Genomic DNA, 23,427 nt, shown 5'->3' with positions numbered 1-23,427 from the left:
TGGATTTTGGTCTTGGTTTCACAGTTATTTTTTCCTCTTCTTGAGACAATTTAAAGTTGAAAAGTAGCTGGAGATTATATAATAAGTCTTACTGGATGGGATTCAGTGCAACACACTTAAACATTCATATTTACATGTGAGATAGGTTTCTAAACTTCCACTATGGCCAGTGGAAATGTTTGAAATGTAAAATACCTGCATCACATTTAGGAATATTAAATCTTGCAGAGCATCTCAGTATATATGTTGTTGGAGATTAATTAAAACTGTAAGTTATGGCAGATGACACTTCACTGGATTCAATATTCTGTATCTCAGAAAGCTGCCAGGCAGGGCCAGAGTAGCTGGATGTTTAATGTTCACCTCAGAGGTTTTAAATGCTTGCGGTTGTGTCAGCAACTTTAGTATGTGCAGCTGTTTGTAACCGTCCCTGTTTCTAGAAATTAAAATTTCATAAGAAGGATATTTTAATCCTTAACATGATTACCAGTGTCATCATTTTAATAAACATTCTGTCTAGAAAATTTTCTATTGTTTTTATGTTTATGAACAGGTACATTTTAAGAAGCAAACCCAGCAAACTAAATAAGTCATCATTTGGGCACCTAACTACCTGGTTTAATTACGCAGATGTAATTTATATTTCTGAACAGAGGTGTCCACAATTTTTCTGGCTTTGCTTAAGGAACACTTAGCATTTTTCCCCAAGTTAACTAAAGATATATACATATCAGTGTAACCGTAGATCAGAAGCTATGCCTACAAACAGATGATTCTTCAAAAATTAAAATAAAATTAAAATAGACATCAGAACATATATTTAAAAAGGAGTGCTGCTCAGATTTCTAGTTTTGCTCATATAATCAGACAAATCCTTTAACTGTGACAACAACAAATGCATGTCATATAAAGGAATGTTTTGTTGTTAGCTCAGTACACTGAATTCAGACCATGGCAGGAGATATGCCACTTGTAGATACTGGAATGAAATACTGGTGATATCTACCAACAGGTGCCTGCTGCATAGTGGAAAAAATCTGACTTCTAACACAAAGCAAATACAAAGCAAACCCTACAGGAGTTCATTAGTAAGTACTGGGCGATGATGTCTTGGCCATTTAATTTCTTTTAAGTGAAATTTAAAGCTTCTGAATCTCCAGCTGACTATTTTCTGCTGTGGGGTGTCACGATTATCGTAGTTACATTAATCATAAAAACCCCAAAACAAAACACAGATGGTCTTTCAGGGAGAATATTTTTACTTTCATTGTATTTATACTGTTTACTGAAGGCAGCTCTGAGGTATTCCGAATACTGCATACCCAGGTTGTATAGTTCATGGGTATTATAGCCTGGCTAGCCTCTACTTGCATAGGGTATAGTTTCTGTATATCCAGTGGCTTAATGTGCTGCTAGGTATGTCTAAATATCTAGATGCGGTCATGTGGGCTAGAGTTAAGTGAGAAGCAAAGCAATCCATACTTATAGCTGATTTGGAGGCTGTTCCACACTCAGAAATTATGGCATTCTTTTATTTGTTTTAATCTTCAGAACAGTAATTTATAGGTTTTAACTTAGTATTCCATATTAAAAGTTATAGAGGGTTAGCAAATAAACTAGTTTGATTGCCTAAGTACAGCATGCTTTTGTCACTAGAACAACTCATTCAGATTCTGTAGTGATTGAATAAATATCTTATTGTTGCTCTGGGCTGTATCCAAAGAGTACTGTCCTCTGTCCCACTGCCCTTTTTCCAGAGAGGATAACAAGAATATATTTACAGCACTCAGGAACCTGATAAAACTACTCAGACATAGAAGTGAAGTGACTGAAGAAACAGAATTACTTCAGTTACGTGAAAATACCCTCACATTCAAATAAGTTCATCGTTTCAGCACAAATAGTATGCTCTTTTTCTGAGATAGTGAGGTTTCTATACTGGAGATAAGCTAGCTTCCTTCAGGCTTGTCAGCTGAACAAGACACAAAAGAAATATAACCCTATTCATGAATCTTAATTTTAAAATACCTTAGCTGAAATTTCTTTAAGAGTTGAACTTCTTTGTCTACCAAGAGATCTGACTAGATAGTTACTGTTAACAGTGTTACAGGCACTTTTACAAATATCAAATAGATATTAGCCAAAATAATGTTCCATTTAGCAGATAAATGGCTGTAAGGTGCAGAGACACCTGCTATCTGAACTTAAAGTGTCATGTAAAGCAAGGGAAAATATCAAACTGACTGGTATCATTGGGAGAGGACACTACTCTACCTGAACCTCACTGGCATATATTTTCACTACTCAGGTAATTGATTAGTGCACCAAAAAACAGTCATCCCAGTATGTATTCTGTACTTATAGTTGGACAATCCCTCTTTCACAATTTACACAGTTCATCTAAATCCACCAGTTTTTTTTCAAATGCCCCATATTTCAAATCATGTTTGAAAGATTCAGATGGCTTACACAAAATGGAGCCAAATTAATAGAGATAGATAAAGATTAAATTAGCATTTAAAATGTTTTAACAGAGAGGACCTTTACCTTCACCAAGTTAAGAGCAGATTGCATAAAACATTGCCACAGACGGGTGTCAAAACTATTCCTCTACAGTGACTCCATCCTGGTTCTGAAACAGTTTCTAGGCAGTGCACCCCACTGGCTGCTCCAGACAGCTGGTTAATGATGAAAGAGTAAGAACAGAAATAAGGCTGAGACTGTGCCTTGACAACTCTTCCTTCCTTTTCGCCCTCAGTGCAGTACCAAAGAGATGGCAAATGCTCTGTGCTTCTTTAACACTGGAACCACACGCTTTTCAAGGCTGATTTACTCTACTACTTCTCACCTGACAACAAAACTTACCAAATATGTACCAATATAACCCTTGAAACAGAATCTTGAGCATCTCAATGGTCATGGTCCTCCCTGTCACATAGGTTAATGTCTTCAGTCCCCTTTCCTTGTTTACTTTGCTTTAATAAGATCCTCTCAGCATCTACATTCAGTACAATCTTTTTAATTTCAGTTCCACCGATAGCACTTGTAGTTTAAGACACCTCCTTCAAAGGTCTTGCTGATGACCTCAGTAAGAACTTTGGAAGGTGGTTCCTCAGTGCTCCTGTGATTGGAAATCTATTAAACCTGAGTCAAATTAATTATAGGCTCTATTAAAGTAGAACTAGAATGAGCCAACACCCCAGGAAGCAGTTCAGTGCCACTGGGCTATTGAGAGACTACCAGATTGTATTTTCTTTTTATGTGGTGGTTTCTTGGTTGTTTTTTTTTTGTTTTTTTTTTTTTTTTTGAGGGTTTTTTTTTTTTTTGTTATGGGTTGGTTTGGGGTTTTTTACACCTGAATGTTTGGTGCCCTTACACAAGTTTTATCTCCAATTATTCCTGCATAAAAGCTGTGCATATCTAGCCAAACATAATAGTGCTTCCTATGCAGATGAAGTGCATCTATTTAATTTCTTCCTTCAGAACAGATATGAAGGCTCATTTTATCTCCAGGAAACTAACCTGCTTCAAAGATATAATACATTGTTAAAGATCCATGCAGGGTACAATTAGGAAAAAGAGGAATAAGAAACATCATGCTCAAGATCAAATTCAATGTATTCTATTACCTAGCCTGTGAAAGCATCAGATGGACAAATCTGGAATAAATATTTTTTACCTGTGTATAAAGAGAATATGGTCTTACAGATTATGTTCAAGAAATAAGAGCTTGATCTCACCATTTCTAATATTTTCAAGACAGATGGTGCATCTATCCCATAATCAACATATCTGCCTAGAGTTGTGTAAGCTTGCAGATTGTATTTAGGCTGGGGTGCATAAGGAATAAAACATGGGAAAAGAGAATACTTTAGAAAGTCTGCTACTTTATTCAGTTTTAATCCACTAATTGGAATCAGACAGTGTGGAATCAGCCTTGAGAGGGGGTTCAGAAGACTCAAGCTTGTCTAGGATAAGGTGCTACAGTGTTATTTCAAGTAGGTTAAAAAGATAATTATCTAGCACGTACTACCTAGGCTATTTAAACAGGCACTCTTCAAAGATTTGGTGTCAGCCAGACAAGTGGTACTTCGGAAGGTACAGGCTGATCTTCTGAAGGCTGCCTGCATGTGTCAATACTGAATGCCCTTTGCCCAAGCTTGAGCTTTAAATAGTTTACAAGTTCCATAAGACCATTCCTATGACCTAATCAATTTAATATTGAGGTATCAGAGCTGGAAAAATAGGTAAAAATCCAGCTGCACTCTCTTGACACATCAGACATCTGGTCTTGCACTTAATCTCCCTAATGAATTTTGCTCTCAGAAGGCTTAAGGGATCAGATGAAAGATGTGTAAATCCACAGAGGCCCTCATTCTTCACCCACCCCCTCATCATGTATAATATACCACGGCCTCAAGTTGCCATCACAATTCATCTGTCAGCATGCCACCTGGGCTTTGTAAACTTCAGTGTCTATACTGGATCCCTTCCATAATTCAGCAGGACCACTTAGGCCTCCTAAGGCTATGCGGAAGTAAAAGCGTACACACACAAATTGCACTGCAAGAAACAATTTCACATTTTGGAAGAAATTTTAAATAACACTGTCCTGATTTTGGCTGGGAAAGAGTTAATTTTCTTCTTAGTAGCTGGTACAGTGCTGTATTTTGGATTTAGTATGAGAATAACGTTGATAACACAGGGATGTTTCAGCTGTTGCTGAGCAGTGCTTACCCTAAGGCAAGGGCTCTTCAGTTCCCTTGCTCTGCTGGTGGGCAGGGGCACAAGGAGCCGGGAGGGAGCAGGGCCAGGACAGGTGACCCAAACCAGCCAAAGGGATATTCCATACCATAGTACGTCAGGCTCAGTATACAAACTGGGGGGAGTTGGCTGGGGGCTGCCGATTGTTGCTCAGGGACTGGCTGGGCATTGGTCAGTGGGTGGTGAGCAATTGCATTGTGCAATACTTTGTTGTTTTTTTTTCTCCCCCCCCCTCCCCCCTTGGGTTTAATTCCTTTCTCTCACTTCCCTTTTCATTACAATTTTTGTTATTGTTGTTATTATAATTTACTTTATTTAATTTATTAAATGGCTTTTATCTCAACCCATGAGTTTTATCTTTTTCTGATTCTTGTCCCCATCACACTGGGGTTGGGGAGTGGGAGGGAGGGAGCGAGCAGCTGTGTGGTTCTTCAGTTGCCAGCTGGTGTTAGAACACGACAGACACATTTCAACCTCTTTATTTCTATAAATTCCTGAATGAAAATGAATATCACTTCCAGAAAAGTGGTCAAAGGCAAGGAACAGCAACTCAGGGTGCTGAAGACTGAAGAAAATACCCCAAATCTTTCTTCAGGGTGAGTTTAACAAATGTCACACTTCTGGTCAGTGCCAGGTAGCCTTCAAATACATACGCAGAAGCCTGGGACAGAGGAAACAAAGGAAAAGAAGCTCCTGTATCGAAGAGAAATTTACAAAGGTGAATGGAATGAACTTTATTATTCTTGCAGTAGTAAAAGCTGACATTGTATGAAAAGGCAGACTGATGAAACACACAGGATGCCAGCTACTGAAATGGAGTATGAAACAGATTATCTCTGATTTAGTATTTGTAAAGAAATTTTCAGCCATATGGCACAATGCAGCTAACTTCAAAAATCAATATGTTTATCATAGCATGTTCCCATGCCTCAGCTTGTAAGCTTTGCCTGTCACAATTCTAATTAGGATTAGTTTTGATACTGTACTGAGTTCCATTGAATAAATTGCTCTCCATGAGATAGTTCCAGAGTTAGCTTGATCAGTATTCATTTAAGACTTGTCCACAGTTCTCCAGTCTAAAAAAAATTATTAACCAAACATTAAAACAAAAAAATTTCTGCTTAGGCCATCCAAACTGTATTAAGCATTCAGAAGTCAGTAACATTCCAGCAAGTTTTGCACCAAGATTGAGTTAATGAGTTGAGAGAAAGAAAAGAAACAGTGGTAAAAGGAAAAGAAGGTGAATGAACCTAAGAAGACAAGTGAATGTAAGAAGAATGACAAAATAGAGAAGTTTTCCATAGTGTACCATCTGAAACTTAACCAAGTCAAGTCATGCATCTGGTAATCCTGTGGCTGGATAGGAAGACTGTCTGCCTCAGAAAAGCTGAATACTACACTTAGCTCCTTAGTAGGGAGAATGTACTTACTGTTATGCCTTTTTATAGGGTGGATTTTTTTCTGGTTTTGTTGTTTTCATGATGCTTTCTCCCATATTGTCATTTTACTTGGCAGGCAAGACAGAGCTAGGAGGGGACCACAAATACAATCTCATCCTAATGTTATGGGAACCCTAAGGGATAGGACCAGGGCAGACAGTCACAAGGAAGCTATCTTAACATTGAATATTCTGAGAAATAATAAATAAGTTATTTACATTTTCTGTCTTACTAGATGCTTTTTTATATTCCACAGAGTCTGGTAAGAAACTATGATGTGTTTAGCACAGTAACACAACATCTTATACAAATGTTTTAGCTTCTGTTTGCTAGCTAGCTTGCTAACATTGAGGTATTTTCATATGACAGACACCTGTTTTCTGGGACAAGGAAGTTGGTTTTGCCTTTCTTTATTTTGTTGGGTTTGTTTTGTACAGAGAATGTGTCATGAGCTTCTAGATATGAAATTACTTAATCATGCACAGTATTTCTTGTCAGCCTCACCCTTTGAGGTACAAGATAGAAGGAGACATCTATTGTAGAAACAGAAAGGCATCAGAGTCCTCTTTAAAGTGGAGTGCTGAACATTACCTGAGATAAGAAAGACATCTTTGTATATGCTAATAATACCACCAGTAACCAAGATACAAACTGAGAACATGCATAGTAGAAAGCTCTTGTTTGCCAGGAACATGCTGTGATGCTTAATCACTCCTTTGACATATTGAGCTTCATGATACAGCATTTCTGCAGTTTTCTGAAACCAAATAATGAAAGTGAAGTCTTAAAGCTGCTTAATTAATGCCTATACTAATACTATACAAAAAAGATATGGACAGGCTGGAAAGGGTCAAAAGAAAGGCCACAGAGATGATCAAAGGACTGGGAAGCCTGCCATATGAGGAAAGGCTGAGAGAACAGGGTTTGTTCAGCCTTGAGAAAAGAAGGGTTAGGGGAGACCTTATCACCATGTTCCAGTATTTAAAGGGTAGGAACAAAGAAAATGGAAACTCCTTTTCCACAAGAAGTTAGGTGAATGAGGGGTAATGGGTACAAGTGACTCCTGGGGAGATTCTGATTGGACCCAAGAGGAACATTTTTCACAATGAGATCAGCTGTTGGAATAATCCCCCCAGGGAAGTGGTGGATTACCCAACACTGGACACTTTTAAGATTCAGCTGTACAAGGGGCTGGACTTGTCTGGACTGTGCTTTTGCCAAGAAAGGTTGGACCAGATGATCCTTGAGGTTCCTTCCAACCTGGTACTCTATGATTCTATGATATGCTGAAAACTAAACTTTTTTCTTTCTTTCTTTTTATTTTATTTTATTTTTTTAATAAAGTTTGAATTTTCCTAAAGTAACTTCTATGTAAAATTATTATTCTTGGAATTACTTTGATGTTAAAAATGACGTTGTTTTAGATCTCTAAATCTAAAGTTCATTATTCTACCTTTACTTTTGTTAACAAACAACAACAAATCAGGTTTGTGTGGAAAGTAATGCATTTCAGCCTCAGTACATGACATATGATCCTTGCTAGTGAAATCATTATCACTGAAGGAAACATAGCATATTTTTCAATATATTTTCCAAATATTCCAATACATTTGAAAAAAAGAAAAGGGAAAAAGAAGGAGAAGGGAAAGGGAAAGGGAAAGGGAAAGGGAAAGGGAAAGGGAAAGACACACGTTAGCCAATAGCATGTAAACTCCCTTTTAATTCATCTGCAATACAGTATGTAGATAAATACTTGCATTACATTTTGAAGCAACTGATGAAGAACTGCAGGAATCAACACCTAAATGGAATTGCAAGGATTTTTGACTACCACTAAAAGTGTGAATGTATATTACTGAGTTTCTTTATCTGTAAGATTTATGAGGAAAGCTAAATGTATATATTGCAAAGTTCTCAAACAGTACAATAGCAATAACAGAAACCAAAACAAAGGTCAATTTGCAAACATGAAGGAGGAAATATAGTTCTTGATCTCTGTGATTAAAGACTGTCTTTAAAAACTTCAATAATTAAATACAGTATTGTAGTTAATAGAATTAATATTCTCTTCTAGTCATTAGTAAACAAAAATGATTGCAGTTTCATCCAAGTATAGTACGAAGTCTTATTATACACTGTGCAAATACATAAAAAAAGTATATTACCTAAAGAAAAAGACATTTAATAGACACATCGTCTATGCCTTTTTCTATAACTAGCAATGATTCGACAGGTCACACCATTTTTTTTTCCTCGATTTTCTTCATCAGCATAATTGCAAATAATAGATCAGAACATAGGGAAGCCACTTCAGGCAGTCTTGACGGGAGACAAGAAAATCTTTCATACACTTCTGTAGAACCTCTAAACAAATTGTTAGCAAGGAACAACTCTATTTTCTAATTTTATGTTGAAGAACATATTATAAGAACACTTAGATTAATACTATAGGAATAATTTTTTCTTTTCCCATGATTGAGTTAAAAAATCAAAATACTGAGAAACTGTGTTGCAGTAAATCAAAATGCAATAATTTAAATGTAAAAGTAAAAAGTAGATATACATAATAATATTTGTCAATTTTAATTCTTTATACTTGGATAGTATTGGAAGAAAAGCCTTTGAGATTCATCACTGTGTCTATTAAGGTATAATACTAGTTTTGAACTGTCTTACACTATAAATATCGCAGAACATATAATAAAACAAACCTTCAAATAATTTTTACTTTTACACCAGAAACACACTTTCCCATTGAGCTTAAACAAGATCACTGTAATCTGTGGAACTTTTGATGTATTGAATTGATATTTTTGACAGAACATTGTTCCATCATGAAACATTTTCCCTATTCTAATAACAGTGATGTTTATTGTGACAGCATGTCATCAGGAACACTTTTCTTACACCATACCAACTCTGAAAACACTGCAGATCACAATTGAGTGTAAAGTTTGATTAAACATAATCAAGGAGCTAAGGAAATTTTATTGCTATTTTCACCAACTGTAACTCTCTAAATGGTCATCTCAAAACGAGATTTTTATTAAAACATTAACATGTAAGTTAAGATGATGGCCGATAAAATAATACCAAGAGACAGTAATGAGTAAGGACAAAAATGAAATTTCCTAAGGAGATGTTGTTCTTCAAAGAGATTTTTGGTGATATTTCTAAAAAGCTTAGAATATAGTCTAGTCTAGGTGCACAGATATACACACATATATGTGTATATATATATGTACACACACACATATACGTAGTATATCTAACAGACAAATGGGGACAAATCTACATGAAAAAGAAGATATTCACTGCACAAAGAATTTCTGATGATCAGTTCTTTCACTCTCCCGTGTCCTCCCTTCTTATAGGCCTTCATTTTGGCAAGCTGACAGTTTCCTTTGATGCTTATGGAATATTCCAATTCCATCTTCTTCTGAACTCTTCATATTATATCACAATGCACTTCTGGATAGAACTTTTATTAAACTGAATTTAATTTGAAAACACCTGAAGTAAAAAATAGTGATGATTCTGTTGTTTTGGACTAGTAAAAATAAATAAGAAGTAGACACCTCCCTGAGCATGTCTAATTGTCTCTTGGATTTCTTAGGTATCCCAGCTTCAATGCTTGATGGCTTTCTTTGATATCTGTCATTACCCTGTTTATTTTTATTAACGATGTTTAAATTAACTATTTTATGTGCTTTTATACCTCTTTAACACATAGCTAAAGCATATAAATGTTAATCTGTATAACATTTTGCACATTTTACATTATCTTGCTTGAAAACAAATTTGAAATTTTACAATAAATCCTTTCTACTAAGCAATTTGAAACTACACAGGGTTTCATTATTTTTCTTATTAGCTAAAATTCCATAGCAGTATCATGCTGACAAATATAATCAGTGATGCCATAAATTTTACTTAAATTAATACAAATAATAATGCTTTATTAGTGTGTACAATGGAGCACATCTTAAATAATCATTAGATTCAAAAGACTCTATTTTCTTCACTCTTCTAAACTGTGGTATGCATGTCCAGAAATTTGCCAAGTATCTTTTCAAATAGGCAACACACTGAAAGCCTTCTCTGCCCTCTGTTCTGCCCTTCTATGGGTTGGAAACCACAAAGGCACAATAGCACTTAGGAAAAGAGTCAGATATTTGATTTCAGAACATTTGAACAGGGAACATGGCAATGAGAAAGCCATCTGCAGATGATGTCTCAGAGTAGCCAAGGGAAAGAAAGGGCATAAACTATTTCCCCCCACCCCCCACCCCCCCACCCGAAATAAGTGAAATGCATAAGACAAAGAATACTTTTATTACTCAGAATAAAGAGGTAAACAGATTGTTTAGGGCACTTCTGAGAAATTTTTACTCACTTATACTCACGAAGAATGTACTTACATTCTTTGGTGCCCTGATTAGATCTTGGAAACACACAGCACTGAAGGTAACTCCTGCCTTGCCTGCTTTCTGGTGACACTGAATGACTGTCAAGATCTTAGCCTTCTAACTTACGCATCTAAGTGTCTCCTCATCTTAAACTTCCTTCCCCACCCAGAGATGGGGAAAATAATTTATTATCTTACGAATTTGTTGCTTTATTACAGAAGGAAACTCAGAAGAAGCAAAGAAGAGTAAGAATTAACTCAGAGGAAACAGACAGCTAAGACTGGCTAAGCTATGCAATAGTGCTGTGAAGAATTAAATGAACCTTACTTTGCACCACTTCAAACAACTGGAAAAGAAAAAAAAAAATCCTATCAAATCTGCCATGAGGGAAGCATATGTGAACTGCACATGGTCTGAGAAATGGGATAAAGGATGTAAACAGGTCTTTTATTGTCTTTATGCCCTGATTCATGGAAACAAGAGAGTACTTAAACACATGCTTACTTGCAGGCATCTGCTTTACATTTATTGTCTTCAAATGAGAAAGCCAATAGTTAAGTTTATATGTGGTCCTGAATGGAAAGGAACATAAAACACTGTGTCAGTGTGGTTCTGACGTGGTTCTCTACCTTTGCAGTATAATCCAAACTATCTGCTTAAGTTAACTGCAAGTTATTTTTAGACAAGACACAGGTAAACTGTCTAGATCAGCTCTCTGATGTTAAATACAAAAGCTCCAGGCATATATTGTCGTTTGCTTAGTCTAAAAGATTAGGTTACATCCACCTGATAGGAGTGAAATATTGTAGAATTTCTTAAGGTGACACTGCAGAAAGAAGGTTTTGGGTAAGTGCAGGTGAAAAATTATCAATAAATATACTTGGATGTTTGGGACTTTCATTTCAACACCTCAGTTCAAGGAAAGCATTTCATCCTTGTCTACATTTTTTTGTGACCATTCCATGACTCACAATAATATTTACTTCATCTGTGTGACCCTCTGTGGACTAAAAAACCCCCAAGTCATGGACTGCTTAAAAATTAAATAAATCCAAAACAAAACACTTCACTGCACATAGTTCTCCCCCTGGGGAAATGATGAGAGAACAAAATATGTGACAGATGTTAGTTACATTGCTTAATGCACTACTGGAAGGCACTCAGATACTATGGTGATGAGTGTAGTATGAGAACCTATATAGATTAGAACCGTTTAGTAAAATGTATCCTAAACAGAGTCATTACATAGCTATTACTGAAAAAAAATATCTGTGAAGAGGTGATGCATGAGTTGTAGAATAACAGACTTGTAAATGTCTTTGAATATATATGTTCTCTTAAAAAAGCCCTGTGTTTGTTATTAAATGATAAGTAGAACAATTGTTTTCAATTTTGGATCATTTATCTATGTTTTAATTTGCCATTCTGTTCATGAAGCATCAAAGATGGAAAAGCAAAGTCTTTAGAAAAGCTGCTTAGCACAATAATTAGCTTTTACATTGAACTTTAAGGGCAGACATGAACCCAGAATAGAACAGTAATATACGAACCAGAAGAACAGAATACATCTCTCAGAGAAGATGGGACAGCAGAATTGGTTAAAATACTGGCCATTTCCTTCTGGATGCATGCAAGTAAGTTGGCTCCAGGTCACACAACGTAAACTGCAAATTTCATTATATCTTTGATTTGATATAAGATATTTTCTTAAAATAAACTCTATAGTTTAATCAACAGGAATTCTGAATTGTTTCCTTTGTCAATTTCTAGATTTGTCTAGGGCAGAAATTAACAGTATAAACATAATGTTCTTCTAACAGAGCTATGCAAGCAAATGACCGTTTCCAGACCCATAAATCCAATCTCTACAAAACAGAGGAAAAATCAGGTATTTGAAAGCTTCTGTTACTTTGCAAAATTTTGTAATTGTCTCAGCATTTCAGTGGTAAGCTTCAGTTACAGTAATAATACATTTGACTATTTAAATTACCAGAACTGGAAAAGAAAACTTGCTTTTGCTTTTATTTGTTGCTTTCTCCATGCTTGCAGAATAGAATGTATTCATCACATATGATGATACAATTCTTTCTCCTTTTTCTTTGCCAGTTACTCCAGTTATCTCAAAAAGCATGAAATGCCACTTTATTGAAAGACAGCTATTACATCATGGCTTGTAAATGAAGCAGGACTGCCAAAGTCAATGGCAACTATAAATGAAATTTGGCTATCTCAGACATGAACAAAAATGTACACTTCAGAACCTGATATTTTTTTTTTTTTTAATCATGCAATATAATCTTAGAAAGTTCATGATATTTTAGGGATTTTTTTTTTAAGATCTATCTGTTTATGTTCCCACACTGTCAATAACTCTCTTCCACGGTGTCACAAATAACCATTCCTCATGAACCTTCTTGGTACACTTATTCTTTTCAGCTTCAAATTGCTTTAATTTACTCAAAATTTTTACATAGAATAACCTGAGTTCTCTAGGTATGAGAAACCTGTAATGAAAATTTCTCCCAGTATCCTGGCACTCACCACAGAGTAGATGATTGCCTACCAAATTTGATGTGTGAGACCTCAGCAAAATCCAGATGTCTGCCAGTGAATTCATAATAAAGGAATGAAACACTGCTAGTTTTAGCAGTAATACTAGCAGTCATACTACTATACTGCAAAGTACAGATTTTTAATTTCAGAATGCTTTGCAAATTACAAGTTATATATGCTCACATCGCTTTTGAGATAAGAAAAAAAAAACGTTACTACACTTTTCAGATAAGTTTCTTTGAGAAACTGACAGTGTTAAGCATGTTGTTGAAGAACACAAATCAAGGCTTTAAGAGAGCTGGAATGTGAAGTCGGATACTCTTAACCCTATATTAGCTCCAGAGGGCCACATTTTCCTTCCTGCCTCACCTGAAGCACACAAGGTATAGAATGCTTAACTTATTCAATTTCATTAGTAAAGATAATGCTCCCCTTCCAAGGTGAGCTCATATGGCTGAATGAACACTCAGGTGTACTTGGGATAGACAGAATAAGCTGGACTTCTTACTGCTAACCCTTATCATAAATGTTGGATGTGTTGTCTCACATAGGTATGAAATTCACTTCCCTAAACTTCTGTTTGAATTGATCCTCACTCAGCTAGTCCTCATTGAATTCCTATCTCAGGATTTCTGATCATCCATGCACCTATGGCTGTCAGGGAAAACAAGAGATTCGACAGAATAAAACACTACTGCACCCTCTAGAAGACAGCCTTTGCAGAAAAATGTCCCATAGTCACCCGAAAGAAAGTAGTTATTTAAAACCAGTTCTGTTCACTTCTACAAAGAACCTGTAAGATAGCAAATTCTCTTTGCCACTTCAGTCATTTAGAAAGCTCACCACCAAAGGCACCCTGTAAAATCAGTAAAGAATTCTAGGACGCTCCGGAAATAATTCAGACAAACTCGACTTATATGAGTGGCATGAATTTGCAATTAGGCAGAGAAGTGAAACTGCAGCAAATGGACTTTTTGATCATATATTGCACATTAGAGGTATTGCTTTCAAAAGATGATCCATTACGGCAGGTTAAAGTTGGCTGGCTGCCATAAGTCCACCAGTCCACTCTCTAACTCCCCCTCTTCAACAGGGCAGGGAGAGATAGTAAGATGAAAAAGCTTGTGGGCTGAGATAGTCAGGGTGAACACTTATTCGTTACCATCATGGGAAAATAAGAGGTAATTCATTTAATTTATTTTCATTTAAAAATATAGTAGGATGGTGAGAAAAAAAGACAATGCCAAAAATACCTTATTCCCATCCTTCTCCTCAAGCTTATCTTCATTCCTGTTTCTGACTGTTTTCTTCTCCCCCTTGAGTGGCACAGGGAGGATGGGGAATGGGGGCTGGGATCAGGTCATAACAATTCACCTCTGCCACTTCTTCCTCACGCTTTTCCACTGCTCCAGTATGGGCTCATCCCACAGGCCTCAGCTCTTCATGAACTGCTCCAGTGTGGGTCCTTTCCACAGGATGGAGTCTGTCAGGAACAGACTGCTTGAGCATGGCATCACAGGTCTTGCCAGCAAACCTGCTCCAGCCTGAACTCCCTTCCATGGATCACGGGTCCTGCCAGAAGCCTGCTCTTTTGTGGGGTCTCTGGGCTGCAGCTTCCTTCAGGGCATCACCACCTGCTCTGGTGTGGGATCCTCCATGGGCTGCAGTTTTTATAGCTGCTCCATTGCAGTCCTCCATGAGCTGGAGGAGGACAGCCTGCCTCACCACGGTCTTCACCATGCAGGGGAATCTCTGCTTTGGTACCTGGACCACCTCCTCCTTCCTCTCCTTGGTGTCTGCAGGCTTGTTTCACATTTTTTCTGTCCTCTTTTACAGATGCAGTGCAACTTTTTTACCCTTACTTAAATATGTTATCACAGAAGTGCCACCAGCTCTGCTTTGCCCAGCAGTGGGTCCATTTTGGAGTCAGCTCTGTCAGACCTGGAGGCAGCCTCTGATCTCCTCACGGTGGCCACTTTTGCAGCTTCCCCTGCTACCAAAACCTTGACACATAAACCCAGTACATCTATAAACATTTGAAAATTTGCTTTCATCTGAACTTTAGAGCAAGTCTTATGGCTCTGCTTCTGACACAAGTTAGCATCAAACCATCACATTCTTTAAATGGGGAATGTAGAGTAATAAAAGTGGATTTAGGTTTTTTATATTGTAGTGCCTGTGTTTTAAACATAGGTTTCATAGCGGATGTTAAATTAAATTTTATACAGTGGTGGGTTTTTTTTTAATCTGTTTAGGAAACCGGTTGATGATAGTCATAACATAACACAAGTAGAACATATGAGATAGCTGCTTTGATCTGCTGCTGTTTTTCAGTCCTAGAAAAAATCCATTTAAACAAGGATGCATGAGCTTATATTCACAGAAGTCTCAGGGATATGCTTGAATGGCCATAGTATCCATTGGACATGCTTTCTACAAAGGAAATTGCACTAGTGTATTGGATTTCTTCTTGTAGTGAAATGTTTCCTTCAGTGGTTTTCCCAGAGTTGTCATATTTTCGTGGAATAAGTATTATTTGTTTCCTTTTTCTTTTTCTTCTAATAATTCAGGTATTCAGAGTTGTGAAGTTGTTCCACTTTGTTGTTAACCTATTTCTACCTGAGTGTTTCTTATAAATGCTTCATGAAATCTAAATTTTCCTCTCCAGTAAACAAGTGTAACATAAATAGAAGCATACTATTAACAATAATAATTTTTTAAAAACTAACAAACAAACATAAAGTCTATTTAAATTTAAACATTCTTTCCCTAAGCATATTTATGCTTTCTGCATTTGCAGGAGGCCCTCTGGCCTTGCTGTATGCCAGAGAATGCACAAAAACTCTTCCACTTCATTCTCGGGGAAGGTAAGGCCCAAGCAAATAGAAATGCAGGGGTGGAGGGATGCTACTGTGGTAATCAGCTGTTTGTAACAACTTGCAAGGGCAATGGCAGCTTACAAACAACACTTCCTCAGCAACATTTTCCCTATCATGTACCATACTGTCCACCTGGGAACAGCAACAGCTGCTTCAGAGCTACATAGGACCAAAGCACTGACACGTTAATACTAACAAACATCTTTCGTATTGACAACAGGTCCAATTAGAAGCTGGCCTTGGGAGAAGTGATGGGTATAGTTAGGTTTTCAGAGATAGGAGTGTATCCTTGTTTGTTTCTCATATTTCATATTTTCCAGTCTATGACATTGTTGTGGACTTTCCTTATGTGGGCTTCCTACAGAGCAAATCACTGCTTTGTTCAGTTATTTATATGAGAGGATGTGAACAAGGAACATCAGATTTGTAATGATTTATGGAAGCAGATTCCATTTTCCCTCTGATTTCTCTGAATTAGAAAGGAGTTTGTACAAATATGGTAAACAGCTACTTGCTTTTTGCAAACATCTTCTCAGCAGACAGGAATAATCTGAAATTAAGAACATTTAATGCTCTAATGCTATTCATAGAGAGCTAGGGTAGGGTGACATTAAAGTTTCTTGGCAAGTGTCTTAGGCCACGCCCATGCCCCAACTAGTCATACAGAAGGCTACCTGAGAATCAGTATTCTCCTCTTCTACCACTCTTCAGTCACATGCTAAAATACACTCATCATAAGAAGAGAAATTTATATTTAAAAGAAAGAAAACAAAATTGAATAGTAATATAGTTTTTCAAGTTTCACAGATTTATAACAAATGAGCAACATAGGGAGAATTTCTCTGAAACTAGGTAAGTTTCGTAATCACACATAAGGCTTAGACAACTGAAATGCAATTTAATCTGTAAGGACTGTGGTCATATAATAAACAAATGTTCTGCCTTCCCTTTAGAGGTGTCTATGCTTCTTTACTGTTAGAATAACTCTGTCTTATGTAAATGGGAAGTGGCTGCTATCATATGAAATAATAACAACAAAGAATTTCACTGTTGGTGATGGTAAATCATGCAGAAAGAAGGTTATGTTCTTTTATTTTTCTTGCTTAATTCCCGTGAAATTCAGGTGGCAGTGCCCCATTTATTATTTCATGAAAAGTGTAGTCTGTGTATGTTCCTTTTGCTACCAAAATATTTCCCCCGTTGATTCTTTGAAACAATAATAAAAGCAGGATGGTAGTACTGAATGAAAAAGAAACTCACATAAACAAAAACAGTTGACATACACTAGGCCACGTATGTAGGCAACCAGAATTAGCCAGCATATCCTTTTTATAAAGCAGTCATTTAAAATATTCATAATGTTGTTATGTTGTTGATAGTGATGATATGTTTTTAGACACAGCTAGTTCCAGTTTACATTGACATTCTGTCATCAATTATGCTTCACCATCTGTGGACATAATTAAGTTTACCCTTAAAGTTGATTTTAGAAGATATCATTCACAAATTACTCTTGTTTACTAAACACGCTCAGAATAAGCAAAAACTGACTAGCATGCATTTTGAATAAACATGAAACAATTTTGCATGCAGGCCTTATATACACATTCTCAATGTTGAACACACCTGAGCCCTTTCCAGGATCCAGGAACCCATTTAAGCTTTGTATGCCATTATCCAAATCTCATTTATACTGTTGTAATTTTGTATGATGCTGAATTGCAGAGAGACCTTAAAATACATGTAAGAGACATTGACACCACCTTGATAGTCAGGGTCTTACAGTTAAGAAGAATCAGAAATTATATGTACTTTTATTCCAGAACAAGTAAATGATATCTCACTTAATATTTTCTCAACTTTTCAAAACCCTGTGAAGTACTGAGCTCCGTGGGAGACATACAACAGCATCTTTTGTGAAGTGCTCTACATCTAACAGATCATCTCAGTAGTTTACATCCTATGTATTCTTTTCTTTTACTGGATAAGCATAATATTTATAGTCTACGTAAAATTACTTCTTGTTTGCACAATTGTAAATTTGTAATTAATTTTCTTTATGTATTCTAAAACTGTTACTGAAAAATTAACTGTTTTCCTGGATGTGTCTCCCTGTTAACCTGTTTGCTAAAATAAACGTGGAAAGCACACACCACAGGGATTCAAAATCAATCAAAATTAATCCATTTAAAAATTCAAATGAAGAGCAGTGCATTTTTTTAGTATTCTCCAAGCTCTGATCTTGTTAATATATTAAGAAGAAAGCTAGCAACATGAAGAAGTTGTTTAGATCTCCCAAGTGGAAGCTTTTCAGAGGGAATTAGAAAATGTGACAAAAATCTATTATTAATATACTATTCCGTACTACCAACCCAGTGTGGCACTCCTGCCTCTTCTCCAAGGTCAAAATAACAGAGTTGATAACAAAAGTATCAAAATCGCTAGTACTATAATGTCTTAACACCTCTGAATCTTCATAGTATTTATCCATGTAATACCTCTGAGAAATAAGAACATATCCTCATCCCAGCCTGCAGAGGAGGAGCTAAGACATAGAAACTAAAGACCACAGCTCAAAATGTATTCAGAAATTTAGAAATACAGGTGTCTGTAGAAAAGTAAAGAATACCACGCTTGATAAGTGAATGTTGACATTCTCCATGCCTGTGCAGAGACAGGGGAAACAGGCCAAAGATAAATCACTGAGCCCTGTCAAGCAACCTTCCTCTGTAGGCTCTGTTGAACACCAGTTTTTCACATGACCTACTTGGGCTGTTGAAATTTTCTCTGTTTTTAGGCAGGACTAGGTTTTAATGCTTTCTCAAATGCTATATAAGATGGCAGGATAAGGGATATAGAGTATGAAAAAGGTACTGTTTTGAGTGGGATTTAATCAGCTGCATGGGGAATGGGAAAAGGGTATAAATGAAGCAGTGTGCATTTTTTGATAGAACTTGAGTTCTATGAGCCAGAGAGATATCATATCCTAAACCTATCCTGATCTGTTTTTTTTTAAAAAAAATCTTTGATGTCAGTTGTATGATGAAAAGTCAGATCAGAAATAGGCTGAAAATTAAAATCAGAAATTGTAGGGACCTATCTGAACTCAATGTCCTGCTATATGGGCCCATTTTGTCCTGGCACTAGGATATCTTGACCTGCAGCACAACTCATTTCCATCAGGTTATGTTGTGCATAGTCACTTGTGGGGGGGGACGCTGAGATTCTTCATAAACAATTCCCTAACTGTGACCAGAAGTACACATTGCCTAGTTCGGAGAGCAATATCAGCTGAGAGTGAGAGGAAAAGTTCTGGAGTGACTGGAAAGAGAAACTTCAACATACTAGAGCCCTTAGGACAGGGGTCCTCAAACTGTTTAACCAGGGGGCCGGCACGCAGATGAAGTGGCAGGCAGTCATCTGCAGCTGCTTGGTTTCCACCGCCCCCCCCCCCCCCAACCCCTGGCGGTGGGGGGACGGGGGGGTTCTGTAAATACTGGGCCTGGATTGAGGACCCTGGGGGGCCGTATCTGGCCCGCGGGCCATAGTTTGAGGACCCCTGCCTTAGGACATGCAGACAGTGCACTTGAGAGGCAATGCAGCTGGTTCTGACTGTAGCCAATTACAGCAGTTCCCAGGACTGCTCAAAGAGTGGCTGAAATAAAAGCTCTGTTGTTTTTTTTAAATTATTTTTTTTTAACTTCTATGACCTGTGCTTCTGTTCAGTATACCATGAACCACAACTGTCTTGCCCAGTGATGGGAGATACTTGTGTTTTTGGAGAAATATTCAGACGACCCTGGTGTCCAAGCTTTACTCTGTCTTGCAAAGCTGCTATGGTCAGACGTCATAAGAATGAGCATCTGAGTACGATTTTGAAAACAAGTAGCAGAAGAGAGAGGTATTTGGAGCAAATGCTTATTCTGCAGCATGAGAAGCAGATCTATCAGAGGTACTGTCAGTAGTTGTTAAGGTACCTGGGGGACATATCAAGGGAAACTTGCCAAGTCGCATAATAAATCACCTGAGGCTAAATACCTCCTGAAGCCTTCCAAATGTCAGCAATTTGCACACAGCTAATGTATGGCCAGCTCAGTGTGGCCTGTCCTCACATGAGATTTTGGTCTGCAGATAGGCAAACTTCCTTCCAAGAGTCAGAAAGAGACAACCAAGGAGCGAGGTTAGTCGAGGCTTCATAAGAAGCAGATGTGATATGGTAAAATGTCATAATTCTCACCCTAGGGAGGGCAAAGAAATGCTTGATTAGCACCATACCGATAGGACTGTACTTCTTCTTTTATGTCTTTGTGATTGATGTATCAGAAATAAAATGGGAGAACACCTGACCTAAATAGGATTTTGCATCTTTCTTCTACTGCTTACAGGGGCTTTTAAAAATATTTCCATTTTATGAAACTGACAACTTCAGTATAAGGGAGAGTTTCTACTATTTTTTTTTTTTAAATTGTTGCAAGGTTTTATCCTTTATGTTATGAGGTTATGATTTTGCATTTGGTAGCCTTGTATCTTATCTAATTTGTTTGATGTTGAAAATGGGGTTTATATACCTGCCCTTAAAGATGTTGGCTCCCCCCACGCAGGGTTATTAAGCACATAAGCATGAGTCAATAAGGGGATGCTGATAATAGAGACCTCTGAAAAATCTAGGTGCTTTCACATGAGCCTCTAAATATAGACTGAAGCAGTTACTTTTAAATACTAAAGCCATAACATTTTTTGGCTACAATCAGTTGGGGGGAGGGAGGTGAGAGAAGAAAAAGAAATTACTCAGCTCATATAGGACATGTGAAAGGTAAAAACCCCAGCATATAATTGCTAAAGGGAAAGTGAGGTCAAACAGTTTTTAGTGCATTCTAGCCTTTAAATTCCTAAACCTCTCCTGTTGTGGGAATGTAGGAAAGGGAAATCCCTATATAGACATTAAGAGATCTGTGAACACCCATTGAGGATTAGCTGTTAGTATGTGTTAAAAATGGGTTGCAAATGCTCAGAGGCCTACTTCCCCTATGTTGCAGCAAGCTGATTTTTTTCAGTTGAGGTAGGTTTTGGCAGGGATGCTATCTTTTGCTTTTTCTATTAACAGTCTCTGTTTTCCAGGGTTTATCATAAAGCATGTGTAAGTGTTAGATACAGGTGTAGATAGGTTTGGAAAAGACAGAGAACACAGGTCATAACAGAGATGTGTTCAGAGGCTAATATTTTAATGTCTTGTGTTTGAAATGACAAATTAAAGAAAATCTAAATGGAATTATTCTGTAAAAAAGGTACCGTTTGGAAAGTGAAAGCTGTTCTTAAGAGTAGGGAGTGACAAGGATGAAGTTTGAGACTTATGATTTGCCTTCTCAACTTACCTTTCTGTTAATCTTTGTCATCACACCACCTTATAAATCAAGTCCAAATGATTCCCTCCTAAGTGAGATTCTTCTCAGAAAAATGTCAAGCTAGGATTCAGAGACAAATTTCTAGAAGAGCTCAGGCCTCGTAGGGTTTAATGCACCCATTAAACATTGAAGAGGGCTTTAATTTGAATCTTCCAATGGTGAAGATATCACATTAAAATTTTGATTTCAGTTTTGTATGTAGCTTCTGCTCTTAAAGAGACTATTTGCTTAGTTTACACTGTTAAGATGCTGGTTTAAAGGAAATGAAATGTGGGATGCAAAAATTAAGCCATTTTCCTTTTTGCCTTGTTCATCCACAAAAGAAAGATTATATGTTTGAAAAATAATTGTGGCTTTTCCAGATGGTGTATGATCATCACAAAATCTACTTCATGTCTTTTGACTTTCAAAGGGCTGCACATGAAACTGAACTGCATAGTAGTCAGTAGGGCATTCAGTATAGCAGTAGGCAACTTTCATTCAAAATACAATAAGCAAATTTCAGAAGTTATTTGTAAATTTATTTTTTTAAATACAAGATTATAAAGTTTGTATGTGAGATAATGAAATCTTACAAGATAGCTGTAGGTTTTACAAGGCAACTGTACCATACTATAAAATGATAGTGGTTTTGCTGCCAATGGAAATATTTTGTTTATTGTGGTTTTTTTAAAAGTCTCTGAATTTATTAAACATCAAAGTCTTTTTACAGGAAAATTACTCATTCTCTCAAAGAAATCCAGAACTCAGTGAAGTCCACTTTATCTGAGTGTGAAAGAGTTATTTTGTGATTAGCAATATCAGTTTAGTTGGCTAATGGAGCCAGAAGAGGCAAAATGCCTTTCTTTTTTTTTTTTTTTTTTTTTTTTTTACACAAATGCACACAGACGTAACATACTAACTCTGTTAGGCAAGGAATACAAATAAAGGATCTTTGATCATAACTGAAAACACCGAGTCCCAGTTATGAGAAAAAACTATATTCCAGTCACTGATTAGAGAAATATATTGATTTAAACACGTGTCACACTTCTCACTAATAAAGAAAGATTGATTTCTTTGTGATAGCTGCTTGGTCAGAGTCATAGCAGGTCATATGTTGGGTACCAGATGTATCCAAAGGCTGTTGGCTACAGAATGGAAATCTTTGGATTTGGTTTTGACTCTGAATGCAGCACTTGTTTCAGAGCCTGCTTGCTCTGCCTTTATAATCTGTTCATCTCCAATCTCCAGGCTGATCCTGACCTTAGACACTTTCTGACACTATGTCAGATACTGTATTTACCGCTTCATAAATTTACTTCAGCCTTTTTACAACACATTACATTTAGATAACATCCAAATAGCTGTTGGACTTCCAAGGTAGCTAATTTGGGCATGGCATTCTTAGACAGAAGAAAAGAGAAGAAATTCTGAGAAGAACCAACCAGAATATTTATATAGTACATGATAATGAAAAGGACTCAAAAGTTCTCCTACTATATGACAAAAAATAGCAACAGGATCCGTATGCAATGGTTAGGAGAAAGGCGTTGTAAACGTTGTGTTAAATATTGTCATACAGATATATGTATACTGTTTCTGCTCTCAAGAATATGAAGGTTTATCGTTGGCAGAGGATTACCAAGTCAGGGAGTACTTAAACAACTGTATGGCAGTGGGGCCTGATGGGAATTGACTAATATAATTGCATTGATTATCTTTGAATAGTCATAGTGACTATGAGAGGTACCTGAAGGCTAGAAGACAAGAAATATAATTTCTATAATAAAGAAGGGTAAAAGAAAGATTTGGGGAATCACAAGCTGGGAAGCCTCACCTCAGTCCCTGGAAAGATAGTGGAGAAAAACCTCCTGGAAAGCTTTTCCAAACACAGGAAGGACAAGGAGATAACTGGGAGTAATTAGCATGGATTTATGAAGGCGAAATCATGCTTGACCAACTTGATAGACTTCTACAATGATGTGAATAGTTTGGTGGA

General features: G+C 36.9%; 1 long non-coding RNA gene across 1 annotated transcript in view; it reads left to right on the top strand.

The window, feature by feature from the left end:
* The window catches only part of LOC308059785, a 52,633-nt gene extending 32,134 nt beyond the window's left edge, over positions 1-20,499 (top strand). The window contains exon 2 of the long non-coding RNA XR_013926403.1: positions 9,578-20,499. This is a non-coding gene — a long non-coding RNA (uncharacterized lncRNA). The remainder of the gene's footprint in view (positions 1-9,577) is intronic.
* The last annotated feature ends 2,928 nt before the right edge of the window (positions 20,500-23,427 follow it).

The sequence above is a fragment of the Falco punctatus genome, assembly GCF_963210335.1.
Source record: "Falco punctatus genome assembly, chromosome: 2".
In the NCBI taxonomy this organism is placed as follows: domain Eukaryota; kingdom Metazoa; phylum Chordata; class Aves; order Falconiformes; family Falconidae; genus Falco; species Falco punctatus.
The sequence above is the reverse complement of the archived record's forward strand: the minus strand, read 5'-3'. Positions and strand labels throughout refer to the sequence as shown.